Here is a 12950-nt window from a genome sequence, read left to right on the forward strand (position 1 = left end):
CACTCAGTCACTTTTAAAAAATATATTTTTATGCATTCCTCTCCTTTCCTTTTGTGACTTCAGCTGCATATATGATAGACCAATAGAATTTTCCAGCATCTCATTTATGCTTGTTTTTCTTTTTCAATTTTTTTTTCCTCTGAGTGTCTCCTTTTGAATAGTTACTATTGCAGTGTCTTCATATTGGCTAATTTTCTCATGCCCCCAAACACCAGAGCATATTAAAATTGAGGAGCATCTAGAGCACCAGTTTATGGGCTCTTCAGAGGTCTACTTTAATGACCATGCTTCCAAGAAGCTGGTAAGATAGAATATCTATCAGCAGCATCTAAGAGCAGGCTCATATAATGTATGCTTTGTAACACTAGCAATGTTAGAAAAATATCCGTTTTTGTACATTATAAAGAATCCTGTATGGAAGAGGATAACCTATTGGACACTAGCTGCAAACTGGACACAAGCCAATCATAGGACTACACATATGAGTGGGAAAGCCTTCTCACTGCCCTTCCTCATTAAAGATGATGAACTTTTCCAGGAGGATCAGATGGACAGGGTAGTGTTGCTACTATTGATGACAGAATTATGATGGAAGATAGAGGCTGTGAGATCTCCAACTCCTGGCCAAAGCAGTAACAAGAGGCAGAATGTTGACAAGTTTGTCCAAAGGTGAATGAGAGGATGATCTCATGTGTAACTAGTCTACTGACAGATTTGGTTCACTCAAGAGCTGGGCCCACTGAAATATGATTTGGTGTATAATGGACCCAAAGTCTGAATTTCCAGGGGGAATTCTTAGAGAGGTTTAGAGAATATAATATAAAATTACAACATGGAGGGATTAAAAAAAACAACAACAACGTTTTTTGTACCTTTTGAATTGTCCAGAGTTTACAGACAAAATTATGTAGAAGTCACCTAGCACTCTGCACAACTGATGAGAGTGATTATGGAATCAAGGTCCTCAAATTGCAGTGCTCCTGTGATCACCAATGCCACTATCTATATTTTTTTACCAGCAATGCCTTCAAGCTTCTATTCTTCCATTTACAGAATTATCTGTATATCACAGTTCAGTTTCAGATTACTGGAAGAAAGTACAATTATTTTATTCAGTGACAAATAGATTCAAGGGATTAGATCTGATAGACAGAGTGCCTGAGGAACTATGGATGGCAGCTCATGACATTGTACAGGAGGCGGAGACATTCAGAAAACTAAGATCATAGCATCCGGTCCCATTACTTCATGGGAAATAGATGGGGAAACAGTGGAAATAGTGGCTGACTTTATTTTTCGGGACTCCAAAATCACTGCAAATGGTGATTGCAGCCATGAAATTAAAAGACGCTTACTCCTTGGAAGGAAAGTTATGACCAACCTAGATAGCATATTCAAAAGCAGAGACATTACTTGGCCAACAAAGGTTCATCTAGTCAAGGCTATGGTTTTTCCAGTAGTCATGTATGGATGTGAGAGTTGGACTGTGAAGAAGGCTGAGCCCCGAAGAATTGATGCTTTTGAACTATGGTGTTGGAGAAGACTCCTGAGAGTCCCTTGGAGTGCAAGGAGATCCAACCAGTCAATCCTAAAGGATATCAGTCCTGTGTGTTCATTGGAAGGACTGATGTTGAAGCTGAAACTCCAATACTTTGGCCACCTCATGCGAAGAGCTGACTCATTTGAAAAGACCCTGATGCTGGGAAAGATTGAGGGCAGGAGGAGAAGGGGATGACAGAGGGTGAGATGGTTGAATAGCATCACCAACTCAATGGATATGGGTTTGGGTGGACTCCAGGAGTTGCTGATGGACAGGGAGACCTGGTGTGCTGCGGGGTCATGGGGTTGCAGAGTTGGACATGACTGAGCGACTGAAATGAACTGAAGGAAAAGAAATGCAAAGGCAAAATGGTTGTCTAATGAGGCCTTACAAATAGGTGAGAAAAGAAGAGAAGCTAAAGGCAAAGGAGAAAAGGAAAGATATACACATCTGAATGCAGAGTTCCAAAGAATAGCAAGGAGAGAGAAGAAAGCCTTCCTCAGTGATCAATGCAAAGAAATAGAAGAAAACAATAGAATGGGAAAGTCTAGAGATCTCTTCAAGAAAATTACAGATACCAAGGGAACACTTCATGCAAAGATGGCACAATAAATGACAGAAATGGTATGGACCTGACAGAAACAGAAGATATTTAGAAGAGGTGGCAAAAATACACAGAACTATACAAAAAAGATCTTGATGACTGAGATAACCATGATGGTGTGATTACTCACCTAGAGTCAGGCATCCTGGAGTCCAAAGTCAAGTGAAGATTAGGAAGCATCACTACGAACAAAGTTAGTGATGTGATGGAATTCTAGCTGAGCTATTTCCAGTCCTAAAAGATGATGCTGTGAAAGTGCTGCACTCAATATGCTAGCAAATTTGGAAAACTCAGCAATGGCCACAGGATTGGAAAAGATCAGTTTTCATTCCAATCTCAAAGAAAGGCAATGCCAAAGAATGTTCAAACTATTGCAAAATTGCACTCATCTCACACTAGCAAAGTACTGCTCAAAATTCTTCAAGTGAGGCTTCAACAGTATGTGAACTCGAATTTCCAGATGTTCAAGCTGGATTTAGAAAAGGCAGAGGAACCAGAAATCAAATTGCCAACATCCGTTGAATCACAGAAAAAGCAAGAGAGTTCCAGAAAAGCATCTACTTCTGCTTTATTCACCATTCCAAAGCCTTTGACTGTGTGGATAACAACAAAGTGTGTAAAATTTTTAAAAAGATCGAAATACCAAATCACCTCCTGAGAAACCTGTATGCAGGTCAAGAAGCAACAGTTAGAACCAGACATGGAACAATGGACTGGTTCCAAATTGGTAAAGGAGTACGTCAAGGCTGTATATTGTCACCCTGCTTATTTAACTTATATGGAGAGTACATCATGAGAAATACTGGGCTGGAAGAAGCACAAGCTGGAATCAAGATTGCCAGGAGAAATATCAATAACCTCAGATATGCAGATGACACCACCATTATGGCAGAAAACAAAGAGGAACTAAAGAGCCTTTTGATGAAAGTGAAACAGGAGAGTGAAAAAGCTGGCTTGAAACTCAATATTCTAAAAACTAAGATCATGGCATCCAGTCCAATAATTTCATGGCAAATAGTTGGGAAAACAATGGAAACAATGTCTGAGAGACTTTATTTCCTTGATCTCCAAAATCACTGCAGATGGTGACTGCAGACATAAAATTAAAAGATTCTTGCTCCTTGGAAGAAAAGCTATGACAAATCCAGAAAGCTTATTAAAAAGCAGAGACATTATTCTTTACTGACAAAGGTCTGTCTAGTCAAAGCTAATGTTTTTCCAGTAGTCATGTATGGATATGAGAGTTGGACTATAAAGAAAGCTGAGTATCGAATAATTGATGCTCTTGAACTGTGATATTGGAGAAGACTATTGAGAGTCTCTTGGATTGCAAGGAGATCAAACCAGTCAACCCTAAAGGAAATCATACCTGAATATTCATTGGAAGAACTGATGCTAAAGTTGAAGCTCCAATACTTTGGCCACCTGATGCAAAGAACTGACTCATTGGAAAAGACCATGATGCTGGGGAAGATTGAAGGCAGAAGGAGAAGGGGATACAGAGGTTAGGTGGTTGAATGGCATCACCTTCTCGATGGACATGAGTTTGAGCAAGCTCCCAAGTGACAGACAGGGAAGCCTGGTGTGCTACAGTCCATTGGGTGGCAAAGAGTTGGGCATGGGTGAGCAACTGAACTGAACTGAACAATTATTTTATATTCTAGTTTAGTTGGTGAACAAATTGTGTTCCCATTGCCCTAAATTCTACTTGTCCATCCAAAAGAGGAATAGAATGAGCTCACCAGTATGTACCTTGTTTTATTAAGTCTTCAGGGTTACTCTATTTGATTAGGCTCCCATTTGCCTTCTTTTCCCACTTCTTGCAAAATACGTTTTGTTGTTCTCTGATGACTTGTTTTTAAGTTTTCATAAATGAGGTGAAATACACTTTACATAATGATTCTTGCATAATTTTTATAGTTCATATTCCTTATAATATCTAGCTTCAAACTGCTACATAGTAGTTCTGAAAGGGTACCCCCACTGTTTTAATTACCCATCTACTTTTTCTCCTGGTAGCTACTGGATTGCCTCAAGCTCTCTGCCTTCATAAAAGCTGCTATGTTTACATGTTCTTTTATGGACTTTTTGTGAGAATCTCTCTTTTGGGGCTCACCTTCTGTTAATTTCATATTAATAGTCTTCTGTTCTCTTGTTCTCAATGATTTGAAGAAGTTTCTTATTTATTCTAAATATTATTTCATCATTGGTTTTAGATTTTGCAAATAACTTCACCCAATTTGTCCTTTCTCTGTTGCTCTGTCTGCAGTGTAAGGATTCAGAACCAAATGCAGAGGAACATTGAATAGTTCTCAACTACAGGACTCAAAAGGATTTGTTAGCATCTGTCTTAAACTGCTGGAGAAGGCAATGGCACCCCACTCCAGTACTCTTGCCTGGAAAATCCCATGGACGGCGGAGCCTGGTAGGCTGCAGTCCATGGGGTCGCTGAGAGTCCTACACGACTGAGCGACTTCACTTTCACTTTTCACTTTCATGCATAGGATAAGGAAATGGCAACCCACTCCAGTGTCCTTGCCTGGAGAATCCCAGGGACATGGAGTCTGATGGGCTGCCATCTATGGGGTCACACAGAGTCAGACACGACTGAAGCGACTTAGCAGCAGCAGCAGCAGCACCAGCAGTCTTAAACTGCTCCCCAGGAAGGCTAGTTCTATTAAGACACTGGGTTGACTGATTTTCCATAAACCTACAACTACAACCTGAGATGGAAATGGGGGGCTTAAAATGTTCACAGAGACAAAAACATGCAGTGTTTCCAGAGGTGCCTTTATTGTAAATGCTTGATTTCATGGCCCTTTAAAAGCCAGTCAATTATCACCCCCTGATACTAGGAACTGTTTGGGCATATAATCAAGCCGTGTGTTATATCATTAACCATCAGAATGAAATCAAAATAAAGAAACAAGAATGCTCGAGAGACTTCGTACATTCATTAGGGTGGGTGTCTAGAGAGTCATTAAGGTAAGTATTCAGGGGAAAAGCACATAGCTATTGTTTTCAAGACTGAAGTAGAAATGCTGAAAGATATTAAGAAAATATTTTCAGTGAATTTCCGAATGCTAAACAAATCCTAATTCTTTCGAATACTGATTAGAATACAACTTAATGGAATAATTTTACATGAAAATGTCAGAACATAGATGTGGTGCCATGTATTTCTTTCAGATTAAACTAACGCAGTCCATTTAAACTTTGTTCAAGTGAACATATTCTAATGGAAAAGAACCATTAAATTGACTATGACCTTAGTTTTTTCCCATATGTTTTTTTTATTAAATTAAATTTTAGTAATGTGGTCATTTTTTTCATTTTTCACCAAAGAAGTACATATCATTCTGAAAAGGTTAATGTTAGCTCAGACTGGTTCTTAATATAATTACCTGCTAACATTTCCATTTACTGAAATGTACTGTGTCATATTTTTTTGTATTACATGGCAGTATATTATTAATGACACATATATATGAGAGAGGGCTTCCCATATGGTGCTAGTTGTCAAGAACCCACCTGCCAATGCAGGAGACATAAGAGACATAAATTCCATTTCTGGGTCAGGAAGATCCCTTGGAGGAGGGCATGGAACCCACTCTAGTATCCTTGTCTGGAGAATCCCCAAGGACAGAAGAACCTGGTGAGCTATAGTCTGTGGGATAACAAGGAGTTGGACATGATTGAAGCAACTTAGCATGCATGCATACATATATAAGAGATGTACATAATAGGAAAATCTAGACATAGAGACAGTCAAGGAGGTAAAGTGGAGCTAGAGAGAAAGATATACATGAAGATGGAGTTAGATATATTTTTAACTGCAAAGATCTAAAACTATTTTGAATGGCTGTATCTAATTCTTCATGTATGAAGAATCAAACCATCAAAAAAAAAAAAAAACCTTTTCTTCCTGAAAAGCAGATAGTCTATGATCTGTGGGACTTAATTTTACCACTCTGAGACTAAATCTGTTGAATTTGATTACCATAATATATTGCTATAAGAGTTAAGCTATTTCAGTTAAAAAAAATAATAATCCTTTTACCCCTACCATAAACCCTGAAGTTGCTGATTCAGTGATTTATTAGGACTCTTCTTACAATGAAGTTAATTTTAAGTCTATCTTTAGAAGTCAGAGCAATTAGCATATATATTTAAATAATAATAATTTTTCATTTGATATTATTAATTAACAGCAATAGTTAACTTGGGTCTCCTGTATTGCAGGCAAGTTCTTTACCATGTGAGCTATCAGGGAAACCCAGTAACCTGCAGAACACTGGAACATATTTTTTAAAGTAATGAACTGTGAAAAAAAAACAATGATTATAAAATAAATGGAAGAGAAATTAAGGTCTACTACTCCCCTTCATCTGTCACTCTCTGTATTAAGACGTTTCATGTATGATATTATGTTTTTCTTATATAATCTTCATACTGAATACTCACAAAGACCATCTCATTTTCACCCCTTTTTTCAAGACATAAAAATTAATGTAGGTATGCAAAGCCACCTAAAAAATATGAAAATCAACATTCTAGGAATCAGTGAACTAAAATGGACTGGAATGGATGAATTTAACTCAGATGATCATTATATCAACTACTGTGGGCAGGAATCCCTTAAAAGAAATGGAGTAGCCATCATAGTCAAAAAAAGAGTCCTAAATGCAGTACTTGGATGCAAGCTCAAAAACGACAGAATAATTTGTTTGTTTCCAAAGCAAACCATTCAATATCATGGTAATCCAAGTCTATGCCCCTACTAGTAATGCTGAAGAAGCTGAAGTTGAATGGTTCTATGAAGACCTACAAGACCTTTTAGAACTAATACCCCAAAACTATGTCCTTTTCATTATAGGGGACAGGAATTCAAAAGTAGGAAGTCAAGAACACCTAGAGTAAGGGGCAAATTTGGCCTCAGAGTATAGAATGCAGCATGGCAAAGGCTAATAGAGTCTCGCCAAGAGAACACACTGGTCATAGCAAACACCCTCTTCCAACAACACAAGACATTGGACTCTACACATGGACACTGCCAGATGGCCAACGCCAAAATAAGATTGATTATATTCTTTGCAGCCAAAGATGGAGAAGTTCTATACAGTCAGCAAAAACAAGACCAGGAGCTGACTGTGGCTCAGATCATGAACTCCTTATTGCCAAATTCAGACTAAAATTGAAGAGAGTAGGGAAAACCACTAGACCATTCAGGTATGACCTATATCAAATCCCTTATGATTATACAGTGGATGTGAGAAATAGATTTAAGGGACTAGATTTGATAGAGTGACTGATGAACTATGGATGGAGGTTTGTGACATTGTACAGGAGACAGGGATCAAGACCATCTCCAAGAAAAAGAAATGGAAAAAGGCAAAATGGCTGTCTGAGGAGACCTTACAAATAGCTGAGAAAAGAAGAGAAGCAAAGAGCAAAGGAGAAAAGGAAAGATATACCCATTTGAATGCAGAGTTCCAAAGAATAGCAAGGAGAGATAAGAAAGCCTTCCTCAGTGATCAGTGCAAAGAAATAGAGGAAAACAATAGAATGGGAAAGAAAAGACATCTCTTCAAGAAAATTAGAGATACCAAGGGAACATTTCATGCAAAGATGGGCTCAATAAAGGACAGAAATGGTAGGGATTTCTAGTGGAGGTGATGGAATTCCAGTTAAGCTATTTCAAATCCTAAAATGATTTCTATGATGCTGTGAAAGTGCTGCACTCAATATGTTAGCAAATTTGGTAAACTCAGCAGTGGCCACAGGACTGGAAAAGGTCAGTTTTCATTTCATTCCAATCCCAAAGAAAGGCAATGTCAAAAAATGCTGAAACTACTGCACAATAACACTCATCTCACACACTAGTAAAGTAATGCTTAAAAGTCTCCAACCCAGGCTTCAGCAATATGTGAACCATGAACTTACAGATGTTCAAGCTGGTTTTAGAAAAGGCAGAGGAACCAGATTTCAGATTGCCAACATCTGCTGGATCATCGATAAAACAAGAGAGTTCCAGATAAACATCTATCTGCTTTACTGACTATGCTCAAGACTTTGACTGTGTGGATCACAAAAACGTTGGAAAATTCTTCAAGAGATGGGAATACCAGACCACCTGACCTGCCTCTTGAAAAACATGTATGCAGGTCAGGAAGCAACAATTTGAACTGGACATGGAACAACAGACTGGTTCCAAATAGGAAAAGGAGTACATCAAGGCTGTATATTGTCACCCTGCTTATTTAACTTATATGCAGAGTACATCATGAGAAACGCTGGACTGAAAGACACACAAGCTGGAATCAAGATTGCCAGGAAAAATGATTTATCAGTAAGCTCAGATATGCAGATGACACCACCTTTATGGCAGTAAGTGAAGAAGAACTAAAGAGCCTTTTGATGAAAGTGAAAGAGGAGAGTGAACAAGTTGGCTTAAAGCTCAACATTCAGAAAACTAAGATCATGGCATTCAGTCCCATCACTTCATGGCAGATATATGGAGAAACAGTGCAAACAGTGGCAGACTTTATTTTTTTGGTCTCCAAAATCAGTGCAGGTGGTGATTGCAGCCATGAAATTAAAAGACGCTTACTCCTTGGAAGGAAAGTTATGACCAACCTAGACAGCACATCTGGAAGTTCACCATTCACGTATTGTTGAAGCCTGGCTTGGAGAGTTTTGAGAATTATTTTACTAGCATGTGAGATGAGTGAAATTGTGTGGTAGTTTGAGCATTCTTTGGCATTGCCTTTCTTTGGGATTGGAATGGAAACTGATCTTTTCCAGTCCTGTGGCCACTGCTGAGTTTTCCAAATTTGCTGGCATATTGAGTGCAGCACTTTCACAGCATCATCTTCCAGGATTTGAAATAGCTCAACTGGAATTCCATCACCTCCAATAGCTTTGTTCGTAGCGATGCTTTCTAAGGCCCACTTGTCTTCACATTCCAGGATGTCTGGCCTCAGCAACAGGTGAACCATGAAATTCCAGATGTTCAAGCTGGTTTTAGAAAAGGCAGAGGAACCAGAGATCAAATTGCCAACACCTGCTGGATCATGGAAAAAGCAAGACAGTTCCAGAAAAACATCTATTTCTGCTTTATTGACTATGCCAAAGCCTTTGATTTTGTGGGTCACAATAAACTGTGGGAAATTCTGAAAGAGATGGGAATACCAGACCACCTGACCTGCCTCTTGAGAAACCTATATGCAGGTCAGGAAGCAATAGTTAGAACTGGACAGGGAACAACAGACTGGTTCCAAATAGGAAAAGGAGTACGTCAAGGCTGTATATTATCATCCTGCTTATTTAACTTATATGCAGAGTACATCATGAGAAATGCTGGGCTGGGAGAGGCACAAGCTGGAATCAAGATTGCCGGGAAAAATATCAATAACCTCAGATATGCAGATGACACCACCCTTATGGCAGAAAGTAAAGAGGAACTAAAAAGCCTCTTGATGAAAGTGAAAGTGGAGAGTGAAAAAGTTGGCTTAAAGCTCAACATTCAGAAAATGAAGATCATGGCATCTGGTCTCATCACTTCATGGGAACTAGATGGGGAAACAGTGTCAGACTTTATTTCTGGGGGGTCCAAAATCACTGCAGATGGTGACTGCAGCCATGAAATTAAAAGACGCTTACTCCTTGGAAGGAAAGTTATGACCAACATAGATAGCATATTGAAAAGCAGAGACATTACTTTGCCAACAAAGGTCCATCTAGTCAAAGCTATGGTTTTTCCAGTGGTCATGTATGGATGTGAGAGTTGGACTGTGAAGAAAGCTGAGTGCTGAAGAATTGATGCCTTTGAAGTGTGGTGTTGGAGAAGACTCTTGAGAGTCCCTTGGAGTGCAAGGAAATCCAACCAGTCCATTCTGAAGGAGATCAGCCCTGGGATTTCTTTGGAAGGAATGATGCTAAAGCTGAAACTCCAGTACTTTGGCCACCTCATGCGAAGAGTTGACTCATTGGAAAAGACTCTGATGTTGGGAGGGATTGGGGGCAGGAGGAGAAGGGGACGACAGAGGATGAGATGGCTGGATGGCATCACTGACTCGATGGACGTGAGTCTGAGTGAACTCCACGAGTTGGTGATAGACAGGGAGGCCTAGCGTGCTGCGATTCATGGGGTCGCAAAGAGTTGGACATGACTGAGCGACTGAACTGAACTGAACTGAACACACAGTTTCATACCAAACTGTCTCTGATGAGGGATTTAAAGAGCAAATTACCACTGAACTAGCAAATGGAAACAGCAATAAGTTCTTCAGTGAAAGAAGCAATTTGCAGTTAGCAATAGTCTGTCCCTCTGTCCACCCAAGTAACCTTCACACCATTCTCCTTGAACATTCAACACCCTTCTTCCAAGGAAAAATATTCAAAGTTCCATCCAGTTACTGAAGCCAGCTCAAAATTCTGGAACCCTGAGTGATGATGAGCAGCTTCTCCATCTAGTCCAGAGTGATTCCTCAAGCCCAGAAAATGTATAATCTAGAAAGAAGTTAGATATGTATCTACATCATTCTCAGGGGACATACAATACACAATGAGGACCAAATTCTGGCCTGAGCACATCACTTCCTTATAACACTATGCAAACAGGTGGAGACAAAACATGGTCCACTGGAGAAGGGAATGGCAAACCACTTCAGTATTCTTGCCTTGAGAAACCCATGAACAGTATGAAAAGGCAAAAATATAGGACACTGAAAGATGAACTCCCCAAGTCAGTAGGTGCCCAATATGCTACTAGAGATCAGTGGAGAAATAACTCCAGAAAGAATGAAGAGATGGATCCAAGGCAAAAACAACAACCAGTTGTGCATGTGATTGGTGATGGAAGGGAAGTCCAATGCTGTAAAGAGCAATATTGCATAGAAACCTGGAATGTCAGGTCCATGAATCAAGGCAAATTGGAAGTGGTCAAACTGCAGATGGCAAGAGTGAACATCTACATTTTAGGAATCAGCTAACTAAAATGGACTGGAAAGGGTGAATTTAACTCAGATGACCATTATACCTACTACTGTGGGCAAACATCCCTTAGAAGAAATGGAGTAGCCATCATAGTCAACAAGAGAGTCCGAAATGCAGTACTTGGATTCAATCTCAAAAACGACAGACTGTTCATTTCCAAGGCAAACCATTCAACATCACGGTAACCCAAGTCTATGCCCCAACCAGTAATGCTGAAGAAACTGAACTTGAATCGTTCTTTGAAGATCTACAAGACCTTCTAGAACTAAAACCTGAAAAAGATGTCATTTTCATTATAGGAGACTGGAATGGAAAAGTAGGAAGTCAATAAACACCTGGAGTAACAGGCAAATTTGGCCTTGGAGTACAGAATGAAGCAGGGCAAAGGCTAATAGAGTTTTGCCAAGAGAACGCACTGGTCATAGCAAACAACCTCTTCCAACAACACAAGAGAAGAATCTACACATGGACATAACCAGATGGTCAATACCAAAATCAGACTGATTATATTCTCTGCAGTCAAAGATGGACAAATTCTATACAGTCCACAAAAACAAGACTGGGACCTGACTATAGCACAGACCATGAACTCCTTATTGCCAAATTCAGACTTAAATTGAAGAAAGTGGGGAAAACCATTAGGCCATTCAGGTACGACATAAATCAAATCCCTTATGACTATACAGTGGAAGTGACAAGAAGACTCAAGGGATTAGATATGATAGACAGAGTTCCTGAAAAACTATTGATGGAGGTTTGTGACACTGTATAGGAGGCAGGGATCAAGAACATCCCCAAGGAAAAGGAAAGCAAAAGGGAAAAATGGTTGTCTGAGGAGGCCTTACAAATAGCTGCAAATAGAAGAGAAGTGAAAGGCAAGGGAGAAAGAAAAGAAATACCCATTTGAATGCAGAATTCCAGTGAATAGCAAGGAGAGATAAGAAAGCCTTCCTCGGCAATCAATACAAAGAAATAGAGGAAAACAATATATAAATAAGGCTGTTCATTTAATTTTTACGCAGAATACATCATGAGAAATGCTGGGCTGGATGAAGCACAAGCTGGAATCAAAATTGCCAGGAGAAATATCAATAACCTCAGATATGAAGATGACACCAGCCTTATGGCCGAAAATGAAGAACTAAAGAGCCTCTTGATGAAAGTGAAAGAGGAGAGTGAAAAAGTTGGCCTGAAACTCAACATTCAGAAAACTAAGATCATGGCATCTGGTCTCATCACTTCATGGTAAATAGATGGGGAAACAGTGGAAACAGTGGCTGACTTTATTTTTGGGGGCTCCAAAATCACTGCAGATGGTGATTGCAGCCATGAAATTAAAAGACACTTGTTCCTTGGAAGAAAAGCTATGACCAATCTAGACAGTATATTAAAAGGCAGAGACATTACTTTGCCAACAAAGGTCCACCTAGTCAAAGCTATTGTTTTTCCAGTAGTGAAGTATGGATGTAAGAGTTGGACTATAAAGAAAGCTGAGCCCTGAAGAATTGATGCTTTTGAACTGTGGTGTTGGAGAAGACTCTTGAGAGTCCCTTGGACTGCAGTAAGATCAAACCAGTCCATCCTGGAAGGAAAGCAATCCTGAATATTCATTGGAAAGACTGATGCTGTAGCTGAAACTCCAATACTTTGGCCACCTGATGTGAAGAACTGACTCATTTGTAAAGACCCTGATTCTGGAAAAGATTGAAGGCGGGAGAAGAAGGGGACGACAGAGGACGAGATGGTTGGATGGCATCAACGATTCGATGGACATGAGTTTGGGTGAACTCCGGGAGTTGGTGATGGACA

This window comes from Bos javanicus, chromosome 17 (genome assembly GCF_032452875.1).
Source record: "Bos javanicus breed banteng chromosome 17, ARS-OSU_banteng_1.0, whole genome shotgun sequence".
Classification (NCBI taxonomy): Eukaryota; Metazoa; Chordata; class Mammalia; order Artiodactyla; family Bovidae; genus Bos; species Bos javanicus.